A 20,819-nucleotide genomic window follows, 5' to 3' on the forward strand; every position below is an offset into this window, starting at 1 on the left:
TTTCTTAAAATTTTTATAAAATTTTTGTTACAAAATGTGTATGTAACAATAAAAACGTATGTGTGAATTTTGTTCTTGTCCTGCGGCTCTCAAGCATCTGAGCTTTATTGTTTGTGGCTCTTACATTAAGCAAGTCCATGTGAAAATATAAGTAAACCATTGCCTCACATGGAAGGACTATTTGAGTCACTGGAGAAGAGGTAAAAGATCAAAAGGTCTTTATGCAATTGCACAGGAAAGTGCCACGTGATTTGTGAAAATGGAAGAGAAGACCAGGGAGTCCAAAGAGAATGGTCCTTTAATGCTGAAAAATAAGGGAAGGAGAGGATATGGCTGGTAGTGGAATATTGTTGAAGGTGACTGATATTGCAAAGAATGAGCTGTTGAATGCAGCTGTTGAGAGTGGGGTGGAAAGTGACGATCAGGGGAACTCTAGTGTAGGGGTTAAAATCACTTGGAAAGCCAGGACTGCCAGTAATGGAACAGTCCACAATTTGTTTTGCATTCCTTTGAATGTAGTCTGTGTGGTTTTGAGATAAGACAGCCAGTTTCAAATTGTTCTTTATTTCGAGGAGATGTAACATCTAGAATTTAGGCCTGTAAACTCTATTGACTGTATCAATTTTAAGTAATGTATAAAGTATCATGTTAATCATGTATCAAAATTGATAGGTAATAACCCTCATAAGGTATAATAAACCTTGAAAAAAACTCTGGTCAACTTTGTCATCGATCATTTATGAAGAGTGACTCACAAATAAAGGAATTCTGGACTCTACAGGTGACTATATAGAAAGATAATCACTACAACTTAGTCAATTGAGTGATTGTTATTGAGCCATTAGTCAATATAACACAGATCTCCAAGCAAGACTCGTATGTCAAAGAAAATCTGCACTATTGACTCGTTAGTCAATAGAAGGATGAATTGGAAGATAACAGAAAGTTGGAAATCGAATTTGGAACCAGACTGAATCGATCGGACTCTGTTTAGAGCAAATTGGAAAAAGAAACACAACAATCAGAACCATTGTATGAAGCAGTAAACATTCTATATTTATTGCTGATTAGAACATGATTTGGGGCATTGGAGCTGCTTGACGGATGGACTGATATGGTTTTTGGAAAACTTGTTGTGCAAGTTGATATATGAGTGCAAATGAATGACTCAATCAAAAAAATAGCAGCTGCAGCTGCTAAAGAAGCCAGAAGCAGTTGCTAAGAAATTGTGTGTTGAGAAAATGAAAGTAACAGAGCTCCTAATAGAATTGCAAAAGCGGCAATTAGATACCAAGGGAAATAAAAAGGCTCTTCAAGCAAGATTGATGGAGGACATAGATAAAGAAAAGAAAACAGTTGTGTGGGATATACCACTCCCAGAATTACTGCAAAAACTATTAATAGATTTGGATATTGCACAGGATAGTGGTGTGAAGTTTGAAAATTCTAAGATGGAGACATTGTCAGAGATTGAAGTATTATCAGACGGACAGGAGTTAAAAATTGCATGATAATGTGACAAATATTACCAGCAGGGGGAGCTCTAGAGCAAGCTCCAGAGTTTCAAGTGTTGAAACTATGCATTGAAAGATTCGAACAGGGTCAGCAGTTCCTAAAGTGCAAAGGAAAATGTTTCAGCTTGAATTGAATTTAGAAGATAAGGAGGAGCCGATAAGATGGACATGGGAGTGGTGATGACAAGAGAAGCTGCTGCAAAAGGAGCAGTTAAGACAGAGATGGGAGCAGTGAAGACAAGAGAAACTGCTCCAAGAAGAGCAACTAAAATGGAGGAAATAGAGCTTAAAAAAAATCAAATGAACCAACAGGAACTGGACAAAGAAATTGCTCTTAATGAGGCTGTCATGAGCACTGGAAAGTTCAATGGTATCTGGTGCTCAGAGTAAATTATCGAAAACATTAAGTTTTAGTGAAGAACTCCAAGAAAGGAAATTACAAGATATCAAAGCCACTGTTTTAGAATCATGGCCAGGGCCTGGTCTGGAAATAGACAGTTCTAGGTACAAAACTCAACTAGTACTACAGCCCCCATCCGGGCGTGGTCATGAATGAGATCTAGCCATGGGGTTGAGCCAGAGATAGAACCATAAGAAGCACTTGATCAAGGACTAAACAGATTAAGATGATGCAAAGCCAGTGCTGCAGAGGCAGTTTGTACTTAATCTTGAATCAGGCAGAGGAAAGGTTGAACCATTGCCGCAGATGCGAGATGAACCAGATCCAGAATTAACGAGGTGGATCTAAGGAGCCAGAGATCAAACCCTGATGATGGCCGCATTGTGTGGTGATACAACCACTACACTGGCCGCACTCCTACTGGCCTACTGCAAGGGGAAACCACTATACCTGCAGGTAGGCAACCTGGGAGACTGGTCCCACCTGCCTGCTGCCAATTACTGGTCCATATAAAGACTCGAGCTGGCCCCTTTTGGGAGTCAGTTGGGCACTTGGAGCCAGGAAGGTACAGAGACCTGATGTGTACAAGTTTAAGCTGATTAAAGCCTGTTGTACAGTCTGTGAACTTTGTGTCTGAATATTTAGCACAGCAGTGCTCACAATTTAATTAACTTAAAATTAAAGGACCACAGAGAAGTTCCTCACCATCGAGAGGCTGGATATTGACCCTCAGCACATGGACACTCCAGTATACTTTGAGATCTGGAAGCATGTGATTGAAACAATCATCCACACACAGGCTAAGAAATTAATGGGACTATGCACCAAGCTGGGCCTGCGCGCTTTCCAGGCTATCCAAGACTGAAGAGATTTCAAACCAGCAATGGTCATCCTGGAAGGCATGTACCAGCTCCCGACGAACATACTCTATGCCCAGTACCTACTCAGCATCAGGGTACAGCAGCCAGATGAGATGACAGATGCTTACCTGGGGGCACTGTGAAAACTAGCATGCCCATGCACAATTGAAGCTGGGGTGACTGCTGGGGAAGTGGTGCGACTTGATCGAAATGCATATGAGCGAGGGTTTCAGTCAAGAGTGACCTGAGAGAGGCTGTTGGAGGAGAATAGTGCTTCCCTTACCAGGATCATAGAAGTGGTCTGCTCCCCAGAAGCTGCAGCTCACCATGCAGAGGCCTTCGATTCTCACCTCCCCCAATCTCCGGCCTGGTCGATGACAATGAAAGTAGTCACTGAGGGGCCCCACGTGGAAGAGATGATCGCTGCTGCCGACGCAATCCGCCAATGTAAGTATTGCAGGGCATGACATAGGTAAGACAGGTGCTCCTGGAAGAACTGCCCCGCAAGGAACTCACGTTGTTCCCGATGCAGCAAGAAGGGACACTTTGCTAAAGTGTGTCTCTCCAAACCCACTGAGAGGGCTGCAGTCCTCCACAACCAACTGGGAGCTTCTTTCGACCATCTGGGCACCCCTACATGCAATACCGGGCAGCGCCATCACTCTATCCATTACCTCTGCCCACACCAATGATGTCACTTCCAGCCCAGTCATTGAACTACGTGGCCGCCATGTGCTCACCATGGGTACTGCCATCTTTCACTGGCCAACTTCTGCCTGCACCAATGATGTCAATTCCACCCCCACCAAACTCGTCACATCTGCCTGCACTGATGGTGTCACATCCGGCCGGATCGCCAAACCATGCTGATGCCATGTGCGCCCTCTGGGCACTGCCATCATGGGCCAGCTGACCCACACCCACCCCAAATCTGGCTCGCCTGTCTTGCCGACCAAACGGTGTGTTCAAAACATGTATGCATAAAACCGCATGCTCATCACACCCTACATTCCAAAAGATTCCCACCAACTGCTACTCGCCACAGCTGGCTGGGAGCAGTGACTCAGACTCTGAGGCAGTCCTAGCATCCACCACGCTAACAGAGGGCATCCCCCATGGGCTCGGGTGCTCGATGATGGACATCACTGTCAATGGGAAGGTAATAAAATACCTGCTTGATAGTGGTAGTACTGAGAGATTTGTGCACCCGAATGTGGTCCATCTGCTAGTGCTCAAGTATACCCAGTGAACTTCACTACCATCTTCATGTCCCAGGACCACCCTATCACAACACTGGGGTGACATATCAAGGGTTCAGGCTACTGGTCATGCCCAAGCTCTGCACCCTGGATATCCTGGGACTAGATTTCCAGTGCTACCTCCATACCCGTGCCTTAGCCTTTGGTGGCCCATTCGCCCCACTCACCATCTGCAACACAAAGTTCAGCAACCACCCCCATTTCACCTGGGGTCTCTCCACCCTACGGATGCCACCTCCATCCCTCTTTAACTACCTGATGCTAGCGGCCAAGAGCAGGTGCTACTGTGCAGCCTACAGAACCTTTATCAAGGTGAGATGGTTTCTGGCAGAAGGAGTAATAGAGTCTATAACCAGCCTCTGGAGAGCTCAGGTCCTTGTCTTCAAAGGGAGAGTAAACTGAGATGGTTGTTGACTATAGTCAGACCATCAACCGGTACACCCAGCTGGACACCTACCCACTGCTCTGCATCACTGACATGATCAACGAGAGAGCCCAGTGCAGGGTTTTCTCCACAATTGACCTGAAGTCAGCCTACCACCAGCTCCCCATCCATGCCAGAATAATCCATATCTGGCCTTTGAGGCAGACAGGCACCTCTACCAGTTCTACTGGGTCCTGTTTGGGGTCATAAATGGGGTCTTCGTGTTCCCACGAGAGAAGGACCATATGGTAGACTGGCACAATCTAAGAGCGACCTTCCCATACCTGGACAATGTCACCACCTGCAGCCATGACCAGCAAGACCACAATGCCAACCTGGAGATATTTGTCTGGACTGCAGAGGCACTAAACCTCACCTATAATAGAGAGAAGTGCATGTTCAGCACCACCCACCTCACCATCCTGGGATGCATCGTGGAACATGGTGTCATTGGTCCCGACCCCGAAAGCATGCATCCCCTGATGGAACTGCCCCTCCTCCACATGCTCAAGGCCCTCCACAGGTTCCTAGAGCTCTTCTCTTACTATTTCCAGTAGGTCCCCCGATTCTCAGACAAGATATGCTCATTGGCCCAAGCCACCATCTTTCCCCTCCCTGCCGAGGCATAAGAAGCCTTCACCCACATCAGATAGGACATCGCCAATGGCATGATGCATGCCATGGACAAGGACACCCTATTCCAGGTGGAGTGCGATGCCTCTGATGTTGGCCTCACTGCCACTCTCAATCAAGGGGGTTGACCCGTAGCCTTTTTCTCCAGGACCCTCCACAGCTCAGAGCTCAGGCACTGAAAAGGATGCCCGAGAGATCATGGAAACAGTCCACCACTGGCGTCACTATCTGGGAGGCAGAAGGTCACTGATCAGCACATGGTGGCATTTATGTTCAACACCACCCATAGAGGCTGGAGAGTCAAGCTGACCACATTCATCTACGACATCTAGTATAGACTGGAGAAGCTCAATGATTCCCCTGATACCCTGACCCAGACCTGTGCCAGTGCACAGTCCGAACAACTTTAGGCACTGCATAACACCCTTTGCCACCCAGGCATCTCGCGCCTGCACCACTTCATAAAGTCCCCTTCACCATTCAAGAAGCTGGAGCATGACCAAGTCCTGCAGGGTCTGTGCAGAGTGCAAACTGCATTTCATCCACCCTACACAGGCCCATATAGTGAAGGCCACTTGGCCCGTCAAGTGAATCAGCATCGACTTCAAGGGACCACTACCTTCCATGAACAAGAACGTCTATTTCCTCTCAGTCATGGAATAATACTCCTGTTTTCCCTTCACCATCCCTTGCCCTGACACTTCCATCTCTTCCGTGTCAAGGCACTGGCACAGATCTTCACCATGTTTGGACACCGGCATTCATCCACAGTGATGGGGCATCCTGTTTCATGAGTGAGGAGATGCACCAGTACCTGGCAGTGCAAGGCATTCCGTCTAGTCGCACGATTAGCTACAACCACAGGAGGCAGGTTGAATGTGACAATGGGGTGATCTGGAAGGCAGTCCTCCTGGCCCTGAGGTCCAAAGGATGCTCCAAATATTGGCAAGAGGCCCTTCCCGAGGTGCTCCACGCCATACGATCATACTCATGTACGGCTACCAATCAGATCCCTCTGGAACGCCTTTTATTTCTTAGGCTGATGTCTCCAGGACCGGTACTCCTCTGTAAACATGTGAGGACTCACAAATCCGACCCCCTGGTCGAGCAGGTGCACCTCCTCCATGAGAACCAAAATTATGCCTACTTCAGGTACCCCAATGGACATGAGGGACATCTCTACCAGGGACCTAGCACCAGCAGAAGCCCAGCTCCCCTCCCCCTCCCCATCCCAGGCACCCCCCAGCCCATCTAGGATCCCTGTGGGGCCGACACCCTCTCTCCGCCTCTCCACAGGGCCCCACTCACCGTGGACCTGCCTCAAACCTACACCTACCTGCCAGACACCATCCCACCTGCCCCACCAGCCATCTCAGACCCTGCCAACCATCAGGCGGCCCTGCCCCCACCAACCATTAACTGTCCTGCCATGGTCTAAGAGGCAAAGATGACCGCCAGACTGCCTGAACTTGTAAATATGGTTTCAGACCACTCAGTACCAAGAACACCCCACCCTCCCAAGAACTAATTTTAAGAAGGGGGTGAATGTGGAGATGCAACCATTACACTGGTCACACTCCTACCAGACTACTGCAGGGGGCAACCACTGTACCTGCAGGTAGGCAACCTGGGAGGCTGGCCCCACCTGCCCGCTGTCGATCACTGGCCCGTATAAAGACCCAAGCTGGCCACCTTTGGGAGTCAGTTGGGCACATGGAGCCAAGGAAGGTACAGAGACCTGATGTGTACAAGTTTATGCTGATTAAAGCCTATTGTACAGTCTGTGAACTTTGCGTCTGAATTCTTCGCACAGCAATGCTCACACATTGGACAAAGATAGGAGCCAAATGCCACCTCTTGTAGGGTAATACCAAGCATTCCCAGCATGAAGCAGGAATTGGAGTGGACAAAGTAACAACCTTTGACAAGACAGGATGTAATGGCTGCATTGTTAATTCAGTTACAGACACTCTCTTCTCTACCCAAGATAAAAATTCCAATTTTTGATGTGATCCACTTCAATTTCAGGGATTTATGAAATTAAAAATCACAACTTGGAGGATTGTTTAGATATTTGCTTCAGTTCACGAATGAATAGATGACCACGAGACTTGTAAAGAGTTGACAGAATATGGCTCCAGATCAAGATTTCACAAGATTTCTGCTAAGTGGTTAACAGAAACATTTTGGTGATGTATAGAATTTCTAGAGCTTATATAGATAAGACCAGAGGACATGAATGGTTTACAAGCTTGCGCTCTCTTCCTAAGAGGATGCTGCAACATCATGACAGAGTTTGGCCATCTTGGAGAGCTTTATGTAACTCAGAGTATGGTAAACATTGTAGATAAATTACCCAATCAGATAAAAGTATTATGGAGAACACAAGTTGTTGAATATCAAGGAAAACATAAGGTGGCAGCTTTTTTTAAGGATATGGTGGATTTCATTGAAAGACAAGTGGATGTTGTTACAGAGTCAATGCATGGAATTAAGAGTACTCAAACAATGGGTAAAGAAGTTGGGAAGTCCAAATCGTTTCCTCAACCAAAATTGATGAAAAGCACATTTGCCACCTCTCTGACAGTGTTGGATAAAGAAATTAAGGAAAATGAAAGTTCACCTGTTGATAAAATGTTTGTTATGCAATGATAGATTGTAGAGCTCGTCGAAAGAACCAACGACTTGTTGATCCAAACCAAGGCTTTAATTAGCAAAAGACAGGAGCTCTTCACAGGTGGCCGACCAGTCCGGAATGATCCGACCTGGCTAGGGACACAACCCTTTAAGGCCAAGACAGTAGGCGTGGCTTAGCTCTCAGTCAATCGCTGTAAGCACAGTCTAGATACAGTAACTATGTACACTATATACATTGGTGATAGATCTGTACTATCACATAGATACAACTTGGAAAAATGTGCACAGATGGAAAAGAGGACGGATAATGAGAATCATTTTCTTAAAGGAAAACAGCATGTGTTTTGGATGTCTGTGTAAAGGACACATCAACAAGGACTGCAAGAAGTGACTCAGCTGTGAGCTATGTAATCTCAACCATCCCAAAATGCTATGTCTTCAAAGAAAAGTAGGAAACAGAAAAGGAATAAATATTGATTAAAAAGAAACAGATGAAAACAGTGCTAAAGTTTCAGTATTGACAAGTGGGCACACTGGAGCCAGTGCAGATAACTGCAAACCCTTGATAGTACCCGTACAAGTTAAGGTCAAGGATGGGAATCTTATCTCTAATGCAACTCTACATACTTATGCATTTCTTAACCCAGGAAGAACTGGATCATTTTGTACTGAGGGGCTTACGATAAACCATATCCCATATAACTGTTTACAGTGCGGAAACAGGCCATGTCAGCCCTTCGACGGTTAAGCTTAATCTTGAAGAAGAAAAGATAAAAATTCCATTGAAAACCATGGGGCAAAGAAAGTTTGTTGAAACTAACATGATTTCAGTATTAAAGATTGCTGAGAAATGCAGTAATTATTTTTTTGAGATCTTCCAGGTGTATATACACTGAAGACCATGCCTGTGCATAAAGGAAACATCCAACGACAAAGTGATGTGGATCAGTGGAAATATCTGAGAAAGGTTTATATACTAGGAGCAGATAACTCTGAGATAGAAATGCTAATTGGTTTGAATGTACCAAAAGCATTGGAAAGAATAGAAGTAATCCTTAGTGAGGAAGATGGACCTTACATTATTAGAACTATGCTTGGAAAGACAACCAATGGACCATTAGAAAGAAAAAAATGATATTGCTCAGAAGCAGTCAGCAAGTGTCAATACAATATCTGTTGTGAGACTCAAAGAACTTTCAAGAGAATGCAAATAATTCTTAGAAAATCTTACTGATGAAAATAAATCTGTAAAGAAGACATTGTTTTCCTCAAAAATGAATGAAAAGGAAGAATTAGAAGATGCTACAAATACTTCTGATGATTATTTCTGTGAAGATAAATCAAAAGCAGGAATGAAACAAATACTTCAAAACAAAACTGAACCTGGTGATTCTTCAGTTTTGAAAGTTGACAAGAATGAAGAATTAATTGGAAATAGAATTTGTAAAACCACAAGGAAGAAAAGAAATTAATACAGTTATTGAAGAAAGGGATTCAGCATTATCAAGATGCAAAAGGTTGGAAGAGGAGATTCATGTCTTAAAAGAGAACATCGTTGTTTAATGACACCAAACAATTGACTATGAAAAACAAGGGAAGAATTACATTCTTGAAGACCCAGTTGATAAATACAGATGGAGAGTCTGATAGAAAACCTCTAGATAAATCATCAAGAAATTAGATTGAATTGAAGATTGCAAATTTGAATCTGAAATTACAGGAAAAGCCAACCAAAGTCAATGTGGCTCTTGATAAGTTTGATGAATCAATGTTGTTTGAGTCCTACTCTTTCTATAATCGACTGCAGAAGAAAAAGGGAAAGAGAAAGAAGACCCATCTTGTGACCTCAAGAAAGTAAATACTTTGAAAATTGAAATTGAATTTCTTTGCAGAACAATTGCTAAAATTTGACATTTTCAAGAACCAGAAAGCTTTGATGATTGACTTTCACTTTCTTTTGAATATCTATCCAATGTATTATCATATTTGATTTGTTTGATAATGGTAATTATTATTGGTAGATATTATAATTAGGGTCCAGTATTGTAGGGGTTAACATCACTTGTATAGGCTGGGCTGCCAGTAATGGAGCAGTCTGGAGTTTGTTTTGTATTCCTTTAAATGTAGCCTGTGTGGTTTCAAGGTAAGAGCCAGTTTTGAAATGTTCCTTATTCTGAGGAGATGTAGAGTCAAGAGTTTAGACCTGAAAACTCTATTTGACTGCATCAATCACATTTTAATTAATGCATTAAGCATCATGTTAATCATGTATCAAAGTTGATAAGTAATAACTCTCATAAGGTATCAATCATTTATGAAGAGCGAGTTATAAATAAAGGAATTCTGGACTCTGCAGGTGACTATATAGGAAAATAGTCACTACATCTAGTCTTGCTTTCTTTGGGAGGAAAGCAGGCAAAAACAGAGCTACAGGAAATAGAAGAGGTCAAGGGCTCTATTAATTAAGGCATGGTCACAGAAAAGAAGAATTAAGAATCACATGTATGGAGAACCTCATCAGTGACAGAGATGGTGGAACTGGCAGAATGGAATTGTGCCCTTGCACAGGACAGGGTGGGAGGAAGAATAATCAAGGTTGGTGCGTGTGTAATGAATATTTGTCACAGCTGTCCCCTGAAATTGAGGTAGAGAGATCTAGGGAAGAATCAGAAAGGGCCCACATGAAGGTAAAAGTATGGTGGAAAATGGCAGCAATAGAGAGTTGAAATACAAACCTTTGATACTCAGAGTCATTGCTCATCAATATTGACCATAAACTCAACAGGATCAGACACAAATATAACATGACCAACAAGAGCCAGTCAGAGCTGTGGCAGGTGACATGCTCACAGCACAAAGCCTTTGATCTACCAACACATCACAAATTATGACTGTGATGGACTCCTCTCCATTTGGCTGGATGAAAGTTGAGACTATCCAACACAAAGCAGCTTACCTGCTTGTCACCCCATCCACCACCTTAAGTCAATGGTTCTCAACCTTTTTTTATTCCAATCACATAAGTCAATGGTTCTCAACCTTTTTTTTAATTCCAATCACATACCACCTTAAGTAATCCCTTACTAACCACAGAGCACCTGTGGCACCCTATGGCATAGGTGCTCTGTGGTTAGTAAGAGATTGCTTAATGTGGTATGCCTAAGCGTTCATTCACTCCATCACTGGCACATAGTGGCTACAAATTCTTCTCCATAATTACTTACTTAGGGAACTTCAAAGTATTTCCTAATATCATCCGCAAAGAAGAACAAATTGCTTGAGCCCTGGTGGAGATATTGTTAGCCATGGCCGTGAAGCTGGAAGACTGGAAGGTGGCTATTGTTGTGCTTTTAGTTAAGGAGGGTGACAAGGAAAAGCCAAGTGCTACAAGCTGGTGAGCCAACATCAGTGGTGGGGAAGTTGCTGGAGGGGAATCTGACAGATAGGATCTACTTGCATTTGATAGTGGATTGTGAAGAAGGTTGTCTAAGAAGTAAAACATGAAGGCCTGCAGACACTGGTTGAAGTAAAAACACAATCCTAGATGAACTCAGAAGGTCAAACAAAGTCCCTTATAGAGCAAAGATAAAGATAGATTCTCTGAGATTACAAGATTTAGATCAAAGGAATGGGAATATGGAGGCATTTTGAATAGTTAAATTGGAGTGTGACAAAAAGTAGACTTAAATAGTGAAATTGTAGATGAAACTAAAATTGGTGGTGCAGAAGACAGTGAGAAAAGATGTTTTAGTTTACATCAATATCTAGATTAGTCTGGATGGCATGCCAAGGGTTGGCCAATTAGATTTCACTCTGACTAGTGTGAGATGGTAGGCCTTTGGAGAGTGTTGTGGAACAGAGACCCAGAGGTACAGAGACATAGTTTCCAAAAAGTTGTGATTCAAAAGGAGAGGGTGGTGAAGAAGGTATCTAGCAGCCTTGCCTTAATTGGAAGGAGTATTGAAGACAGGAATTGGATCCTCATGGGAGTTGTTGAAGGAATTGATGAGTCCACACTTGGAAAATTGTAAGCAGTTTTGGTTTCCCAGTGTAGGAAGGATGCTAACAAGTTGAATAGGGTTCAGAGGAGATTCATTAGGTTTGTGTGGCAGAGAAGAGGTATTGTCTGCTTTGGTTTATATTACAGTGGACCTAAGGTACCTCCATATTACAGTGGACCTAAGGTACCTCCATATTACAGTGGACCTAAGGTACCTCCTTGCACCTTGAAGGAAGCTAGGGAAGAAATTGTAGAGGCTCTTGCTGAGATCTTGCTCTTGGATGAAGTGGTCTTGGGGGGGGGGGCGGGGTTGTGTGGCTAGTGTTGTGCTGTTTTAAAAGTCAGCAAGGACAAGCTAGGGAACTACATGCCAATGAGCTTGAAGTTAATGATTGAAAATTTTCTGAGCAACAGCATGTAGCTCCATTTTGATAGGCAGGGACTGATTGAAGGTAATCTCCAGGGCTTTGTGCATGGAAGATCATATTCAGCAACAAGAGGTGGAAAATATGATATGGTGAGAGATTACAACCTGGTTGCTAGTTGAAGGAGAAGATCGTGGACTTCAGGAGGACCAGGAACGACCACCGTCCTCTGCACATAAATAACAATGGAGAGAGTAGAGAGCACCAAGTTCCTTGGAGTTCACCTATCATGGACACACATCTCCTCACTTGTCAGGAAGGGATATTTCCAGAGAAGACTGAAGCAGGCAAGGCTACCGGCCACCATTATGTCAATTTTCTACCGGAGCTCTATCGTGAGCGTCCTGGCTGACTGCATCACCCTGTGGTATGGTTGTTGCAGAGAAATTGATCAGAGGTCAATCCTCAAGAACATAAGAGTGGCAGAGAGGATCATTGGAGTCTCCTTCCCCACCATCGAAGTGATCTAAAAGGATCGTCCGAAGAGGGCATGCAAAATTATTGAGGATCCCTTCCACCCTGTTTGTTGCCGACGGTGAGGGGGAGGGGTCCATCAAAGCACAGAGTGACTTTCTGAAGTTGATACTGGAAATCCAGCCCCAATAGCAAGGGAGCACAGAGGTGTGGCCTAATGAGCAGTATGAAGTGTTTGTACACTACACGAGTGATATCCTGTGTTTGGAGGGCTGTACTTTAAGGCACAGTCTTATAACGGTATTGGGGTGGATACAGCTTTCTTTACTCCCACTACCGAATAAAGAGATGATGACATGCCCGTTTACCTGGATGTCCATCATGGATTTGGTGAGCTCATGATGTACCTTCTGGTTCCAGGTGATGGAAGCCAATAGGGACTCGTTGACTAAGTCCAAAGGGTGCTTATGCTCCCAAGATGATTACCATTGGCCTCAAGATGGCTGGCCTCGACCTCTCATGGTGTTGTATGCCTGGGAAGATGGCGTTTGGTGTGCAGTCCAAAATGGCAACCCCCATGATTCACACATGGTGTCGCTGGTGTGCAGGGAAGACAGTGGCAATCGCGCTTCGCAGAGTGGCAACTGTCTGCTCACGGTGCTGCTAGATTTTATGGATGGTTTGGACTGAAAAACTTTGGCACAATGCCTCTTTTTTCAACAACTGAACCACACTGCACCCTTGGCGGGGCAGCATTTCCTCCCCACAGAAATAGCAATTGGGTAGATAACCCGCAATGGCGGGCAAGGTCCAATCACTAGAGTAGTGGAACAGTGTAGGGGACCAGCCACTCATGGGTTTGGATGATGCCCCATCCCAGGATACCGGCGCCTGCAGTGACCAAAATGTTGAGTGATCATCTGAGCTCTGGAGGGCCACCTCCAGTTCAATTGCCCTTTGCAGATCAAATACTTTTTGTCCCAATATTAATTGCCATATGTACCCAGAGCGGATGCCGGCTACATACACACCTCTGATGAGGTCCTCTGCATTCTGTGTGGCTGACACGGCCTTAGAGTCGCACATTCTGCACAGGATGCAGAGGGCTCACAGGTACTTGGTGCTTGATTTACCAGATTACTATTTTCTTGTGGCCAGGAGGTTCCTGGCACAGACCTCATTAACTTTTCTGCGATACTGGAGCTTGAGGATCTCCATAGCTGCTTGGTAGGAGTTGGGATCACTGATCATCGGGAACACTTGGGGCCCGACCCACAAGAGGAGTAATCTCAGTCGGTAACCATCTATGGTGATGGTGTCTGTGACCACAGCATAGCCAAAGTTCAAACATGTTCGTGGCATCCAGACCAAGGGTCGATGCCAAGCTTCTCAGGTTTCATGCTTCTTTGAACATGCACTTCTCTTTAGGTCCTTTCAGGTGGACCTTCCACTTTGAGGGTGGTGGCAGGAGCGGATCTTAACTTGCAGACTCTCCTTTCAGATGGCAGCCCTAAAAGGCTGCTTGCAGCATTGCCTGGTTCACCTGAAATGGCCTATTCATATCCAGAGCCACCTCGTAGCGCCTATGGATCTGATGAAGGTGAGGTGACTGGTGCCGCAGTACCACCCATCATAAATATGCAGCATAGCAATGGCTGTCTTCCCTACCCATAATGCCCCATGTAGGTGGAACTGCTCTGTGTTTCCCACACAGTTCTAGCTGTGTGGGGGATTATGGGTAGGAAAGTTCACCATGGCTATGCCACATTTTGAGCCGCAGAGAGCGGCCCCGGTGTAGGAGTGGCCAGCTGGGCTGTGACAGCCTGCACCAGCCACCCTCCAATGTCTTTCACCGGCCGCCCCTGCCCCGCCTGCCGCCCCTACCCTAATGTCCCCTGCTTGCCACCCCTGCCCTGACGGACCCCACCAACCTCCCTTCCGCAGTAGGGCAGGGTCCGTCAAGCAGCGTGGAAGGGGTGGCTGTCAGTCAGGGGGCAGCTGTCAGATAGTGGGGCAGGGGATGGCTGTCAGGCAGCGGGGCAGGGGGATGTTAGGCAGCAGGGGGGTGTGGCTGTCAGGTAGCGGGGCGGGGGGTGGCTGTCAGACAGCGGGGAGGGGGCTGTCAGGCATCAGGGTGGAGGGCAGCTGGCAGGTCACTGGTCTTTGTGCTGTGGACAATGAGCAGGGGAAGTGGGCCATCGATGGCAAGGGTGAGGCTTTGGAGCTGGCACTGGAAGTCCAGCCCTAAGATGACTGGGGCACAGAGCTTGGGCGTTACCAGGACTCTGAACCCTTGATAAGTTTCCCCACCCACTGTTAGATCTGCGGAGCAGCGCCAAAGTGCCATGATAGAGTGGTCCTGAGCAGCAAAGGCGATAGAGAAGTTCATGGGGTACACCTTTAATTTCAGTGTCTGGGCCACGTTCGGGTGCACAAAGCTCTCAGTATTACTGCTATCAAAGAGGCATTTTATTACCTTGTCATTGACCGTGATGTCCATCATTAAGTGCCTGAGTCTATAGGGATGCTAGGACCATCTTGAGGTCTGTGTCGCTGCTCCACAATGGTTGTGGTGAGTAGAGGCCAGCATCTTCCCCCTGGGGCATTCAGTGCATTAGGTGCACAATTGTGCATGTGCATATGTTGACCACATCATCCCATCTGTGAGGTGAGCAAGCTGCAGTGGTCGGGGGCTGGCTGGCCCATGATGGAAGCACCCAGCGGACACACGTGGCCTCGGTGCAGTCGAATAGCCCAACTGGAAGTGAAGCCAGAGATGACATCATTGCTGACGGATGTGACATCTTCGGTGCAGGCGGAAATTGACATCAGCATTGCGGGCAGAAGTGGCAGGCTGAGTAATGGTGCTGCCCGGTCCTTGCATGTCCTGGTGGGTCTGAAAAGGCACACCTTAGCGAAGTGGCCTTTCTTCCCTCATCTGGAGCAATGTGAGTTCCTCGCCAGACAGCCCTTTCGGGGGTGCCTGTCTGACCCAAACAAGGACCCGCAATACTTGCGGCGACTGTTTCCTCCCTGTAGAGCCCTTCAGCGACAGCGGTATCAGCCAGGCAGGTGGTTGTGGGAGTCAGGCCTCATACCTCCACATGGTGGATGCAGTCTCCAGGAAGCAGACAACCTCCATTTCTCTGGTCAGGGAGGCAGTATTTTCCTCCAACAACCTCTGTTGGGTGCCCCTCGATCATAGCCCTCGTACGCAGGCATCCCCAATGAGTCGCTCCACCTCCCCTTCAGCCACCCCAGTCCAGTCAGGCATGGGCGAGCTAGCTCACGTAGAGCCCCCAAAGAGGTGTCTGCTGCACCCTGATGCTGAGTAGGTATCGGGTGTAGAACACATTCTTTGGGGGGCTGTACATGTTTTCCAGGATGGCCATCACAGGTTTATAGTCTGAGCTGTCTCTGAAGGTTTGGAAAGAGCAGGGGCCCAATTTAGTGTGGAGTACCATGAGGCATTTCTGGTTCGTGTTAATTACCTCAGCCTGCATCTGGATGATTGCCTCAGTTGCATGCTTCCAGATCTTGAAGCGTGCCGGGGCATCCGGGTGTTGGGGGTCGATTTCCAGACTTCCGATGGTGAGCAACTTCTCCATGGTCTTTAAATTTTTAAGTGGATTAAATTGTGGTGCACTGTGGTGCAGCAAGCAGGCACAAAACACAGAAAGGCTGTACTACTTTAATCCACTTAAAGCCTTGTACCTAGTTTCAATCTCGATGGTTCCACATGTGACTGGCCCGGGAGGTGCCGGCCCAAGGTTTATTGCCAGGTTGGTTGATTGACAGCCAGCAGGTGGAGTCAGCCTCCCAGGTGGTCCTCCTGCAGGTACAAAGGTCGCCCCCTGCAGTAGGCTGGTGGTTGTATCACCAGACCCCTGTACTGCCCAAATACACCCCTATTAATTAATTAACATACTAATTGTGTACATGTTTGGAGCTTAGGAAAAAACCAGAGCACCTGGGGGATACCCACATGGTCACGGGGAGAACGTATAAACCCCTTACAGGCAGTGGCAAATTCAAACCCGTGTCACTGGTTTTGTAATAGTGTTGTGCTAATCGCTACACTAACTGTGCCACCCAACTTTTAACAATTAAGACAGTACTGGCTTAAAAATATGTCATTATTCCTTTACATTGTCTGCCAAAGCAACCTCATGTCTTCTTTTAGCCTTCCTGATTTCTTTCTTGTAGTTTTTCTGGCATTTTTTAACACTCCTTAAGTACCTAATTTGCTCCATGTTGCCTATACCTCTCTGTTATACACCTCTCTCTTCTGATCCTCAATGTCCCTCAAACATCAAGGTTCCATGGATCCAACGATGTGTTTATTGGGTTATACAAATGCTGTTACTTAGGGATTGGTTGATAAGCCACAATTGGCATTTTTGCAGTTAGGGTTAGCAGTTGCAAGAAAATGTATAGCGATAACTTGAAAAAATGATGTGGAATTGAATATACAAAGATGGCATAATGAATTGCAATCATGTTTATATTTATATTTGGAATAAATAACTTTAATTTGTGAAATAATAATTTTTTTGTATTTTTTTATATTTAGATTGTATGGTTGATCTTAAGTACCGAGTTATGTAAAGAGTTGGCATGTTGATTAACTAATTTTAAATGTATATTTTTTTTAAGGCTCCGAGGGGTTGGGGAAGAAGTTAAGATGATATAGTTAGTAGAGGGAGGGAGGGGGGTGGGGGAGATATTATCAATATTACCATTATTTTTTTATATTTTTTTCCCCTTTTTTTAAAATATCTGCATTTGTATCTTGCATTTTCCTTTTTTATAATATTTTGTAAAATTCTTAAATAAAATTTTCAAAAAAAATACCCAAGGTTCCCTATGTCTTCGAGCCTTGCCTTTGATCTTGACAGGAACATACAAACTCAACTCTCAAAATTTCACATTTGAGGGTCCTCCACTTACCTCGCACATCCTTGTCCAAAAACAATTTATCCCAGTCCATACATTCTAGATTCTTTCTCCTTTTAAAATATTTTTATTGAGTTTAACATATACAAGATGTTAATAAAGCAAGACAAAATAACAACATATGCATAACATAACATTAAAGTAAATGCTTAGTATGACAAATTTTAAATTCCACCCCTTATTATTAAATATGATTGTCTATTAAAATGATTATATGTATAAATCAGTTAAATACTATGAAAACAAATCGCATTATATCTTGATAAAATCTAAAAAAGGGATGTTATCTAGATTCTTTCTCATTTCCTCAAAATAGGCCTTTCTCCAATTTAGAATCTGTCCTTTTCCATAATGAAAGCAAAGGCCTTATGATCACTGGACCCAAAATGTTCCCCTACACATACTTCTGTCACCTGACCTGCCTGGTTCCCTAATAGGAGATCTAGTACTGCACTCTCTCGAGTTGGTACCTCTATATATTGATCTAGAAAACTATCCTGGACACTTGTGATTAAGAAAGAAGTTCTATATCCTTATCTATATCAATAGCAATTAGTGAAGGGCAATAAATTCATGCTTTGCCAGAAATGCCATATTTTAAAAAACAATTAGATTTAAACATCTGGAAAATCAATGAATAATAAGGAAAATAGAACAGCACAAAATGCTGGAGGAACTTAGTGGGCAGCATTCTTAGAAAGCACAGACAACACTTCAGGAGTGGCAAGAAAAAGGGCAGAAGCCAGAATAAAAGGGTGGGTGGAGGGGAAGGAAGACAAACGGATTAATAGAGATGGGAATGGGAAGAAGGTGTGTGTGGAAATGAGGAAGAAATGGGGGAAAAAAGTAAAAAGCTAGGTGATGATAGGAGGAAGAGGCAAAAGGCTAAGGAAGATTAACACTGATAGGAGAAGACAGTAGATCATGCCATGAAGGGAAGGAGGCTAAGAGCTAGTGGAAGATCGGTATGGGTGGTGGGCAGGTTGACAGGGCAGGGGTGGAGAAAGAGAAAGAAAGGATTAGATGCAATGGGGTTAGGGAAATCAGAGAAAGCAAAGGGAGGGGAGAGGTAGAAACTAAGGTGAGGAGCTTACCTGAAATTGGACAAGTTGATATTGATGCCACCTGGTTAGAGATTGGCAAGTGACCTTAACTTGGCAGACGAGTAGGCCATGGACAGGCATGTCAGTATGGAAGTGGTGAATTAAAACTGCTAGCCAACAGGAGATCCTGATTATTGTGGTGGATGGAGCGAAGGTGTTCATTGCAGCAATCCCTCAATCTGATGTAGAGGAAACTGAATCTGGACCACAGGATTCATTAAATGACCTCAGAAGATTTATAGCTAAATGCTTTACATGGTGTCTTGGGTAAACTTATACCTCTCACTTTGCTCATTTTAGATTGGTCACAGTGTTTGAGCTACCGAAAGAAAATAGACACACACACACCGAGAGCAGTTCAGTTTATACAAATGTTTATTACAAATTCAAAAGCTGATTTCACACTACAATATGCAAGCCCTTCCCAACTATACTTATCAAGGCTTGGACTGGTCCCAACTGCCGAAGCGAGGCAACGGCTGCACACTTGTAGTAGGTTGTCAGGGCGCTGGTAGCAGCTTCTCCACCTCCCCTGACCGGGACGTTGGCTGGACTCCAGAAGTTCTTCTTCTTGCTGAGAGATGTTGCCACCCCTCGGAGAGTCTCTCTCTTCAGCAGCAGGACCATGGCTTATATTACCCAAAAACTGCTTACCCAAGCATCTATTCCCAGCAGAGCAAAAAAGATAAGCAAGCAAGCTAGCATGCTAGGCTATTAACAAATAACATAATTTTCAGTTTATCACTTTGAATACAATGGTTTATTATGCATCAAGGCTAGGCCTCTGACAGTCTCTGATCAAAACAAGCAGGAAGATTAAATGTTCTTGGTACACAGATGTCCTTTCTTCAGATAACAGCATCTCTTGCCCCTCGGTGGAATTTAGCTTATGTCTGCTGATTCTAAAACACAAGCAGGTTCTCAGCCTTGCAGAACCAAGAGCAGCAAATTAAAAAAAAACAGGTTATAATCTTCCATTACACATGGAAGGACTGTTTGGAGTCCTGAATGGTAGTGAGAGAGGAGAGGTAGATACAGGTGTAGCTCTTGGAGCGGTCATGGGGATAAGTGCCAGGGTCAGGGGTGGGGGAGGGGAGGAGGGGAGGTGGTTGGTGGGGAGAATTACTGGTAGTTGGAATATTATTTTTGTTATTTGTTTGCAATAATGCAATGCAATAACATGTTCAGCCATTTTAATGATAAGTTAAGAGCCACTATTTTATTATAGGATTTCAGTTGCATTTTAGCATTTCTTCAGTAATGAAACAGTTGCATATAATTTATGGCAATATGTTCATTCACATTTACCAGTTTTCTCTACAGAATCTATCAAATTCTCAACCTGAGTTATTAGACTCGACCTCTGAATGACTAGACCTCAATATAAACTTCATAATGCCATAGTAGTGTCAAAATTATATTTTTTACTAATTCTAGAATACTCCTCAACCAACTTATTCCTGCTTAGTGTAAGAGGATATAATTTCCTTATGAGTAATCTTTGGTGCCTGGATACGGTTTTGATTATTTGGCTTGAGCTTTCCGTGCTGGTAAACAATTATATACTTTTTAAAAAAAATTGTTATTCTCTCTGATCACTATTTCATCTGCATATTTCAAAGACAGATAATAAAACCACAGATGAAGCCAAGGTAATACAGAAACATTAAGAATAAATAGACAGAGGCAACTGAATCCATCATCTCAATTTGTAAGATGATCCTTCCTTTGAATTTCTGTTTCCCTATGTGATCCATTCTACGATGGTTTTTTCGACTGCGACTCACAGAGACAAGAAACAGTAGAGTATTACAGGCCTATCAATACTATTATAGTAAGGATATCTTATCCTTACGAGAATAAAACCCCAAATCATCAAGCTCTAGATGATCCAAAGTGGTGCTTGATGACATATTTAAAAGGTTTCCTCAAATATTCTATAATTAGCAAAAACTGTAGTTTTACCATATATATGGGCAATATGATTGTTTATGATACATTAGAAATTCAGGCATCTTTCTTAATAATCTATCTGCATTGATTCATCCCTTTAATTTTTCTTTTTAATGATAGTGAAAATTACACTTTTTAAGTTACAAAATTGTAAATCTGCACAATTTGTAGTTTCCATTATGACAGTGGAAACAATATGATTGAAATATTGATTCATTATTTATGTCATTATACATTCATT

This window comes from Narcine bancroftii, chromosome 1, assembly GCF_036971445.1.
Source record: "Narcine bancroftii isolate sNarBan1 chromosome 1, sNarBan1.hap1, whole genome shotgun sequence".
Taxonomy (NCBI): Eukaryota; Metazoa; Chordata; class Chondrichthyes; order Torpediniformes; family Narcinidae; genus Narcine; species Narcine bancroftii.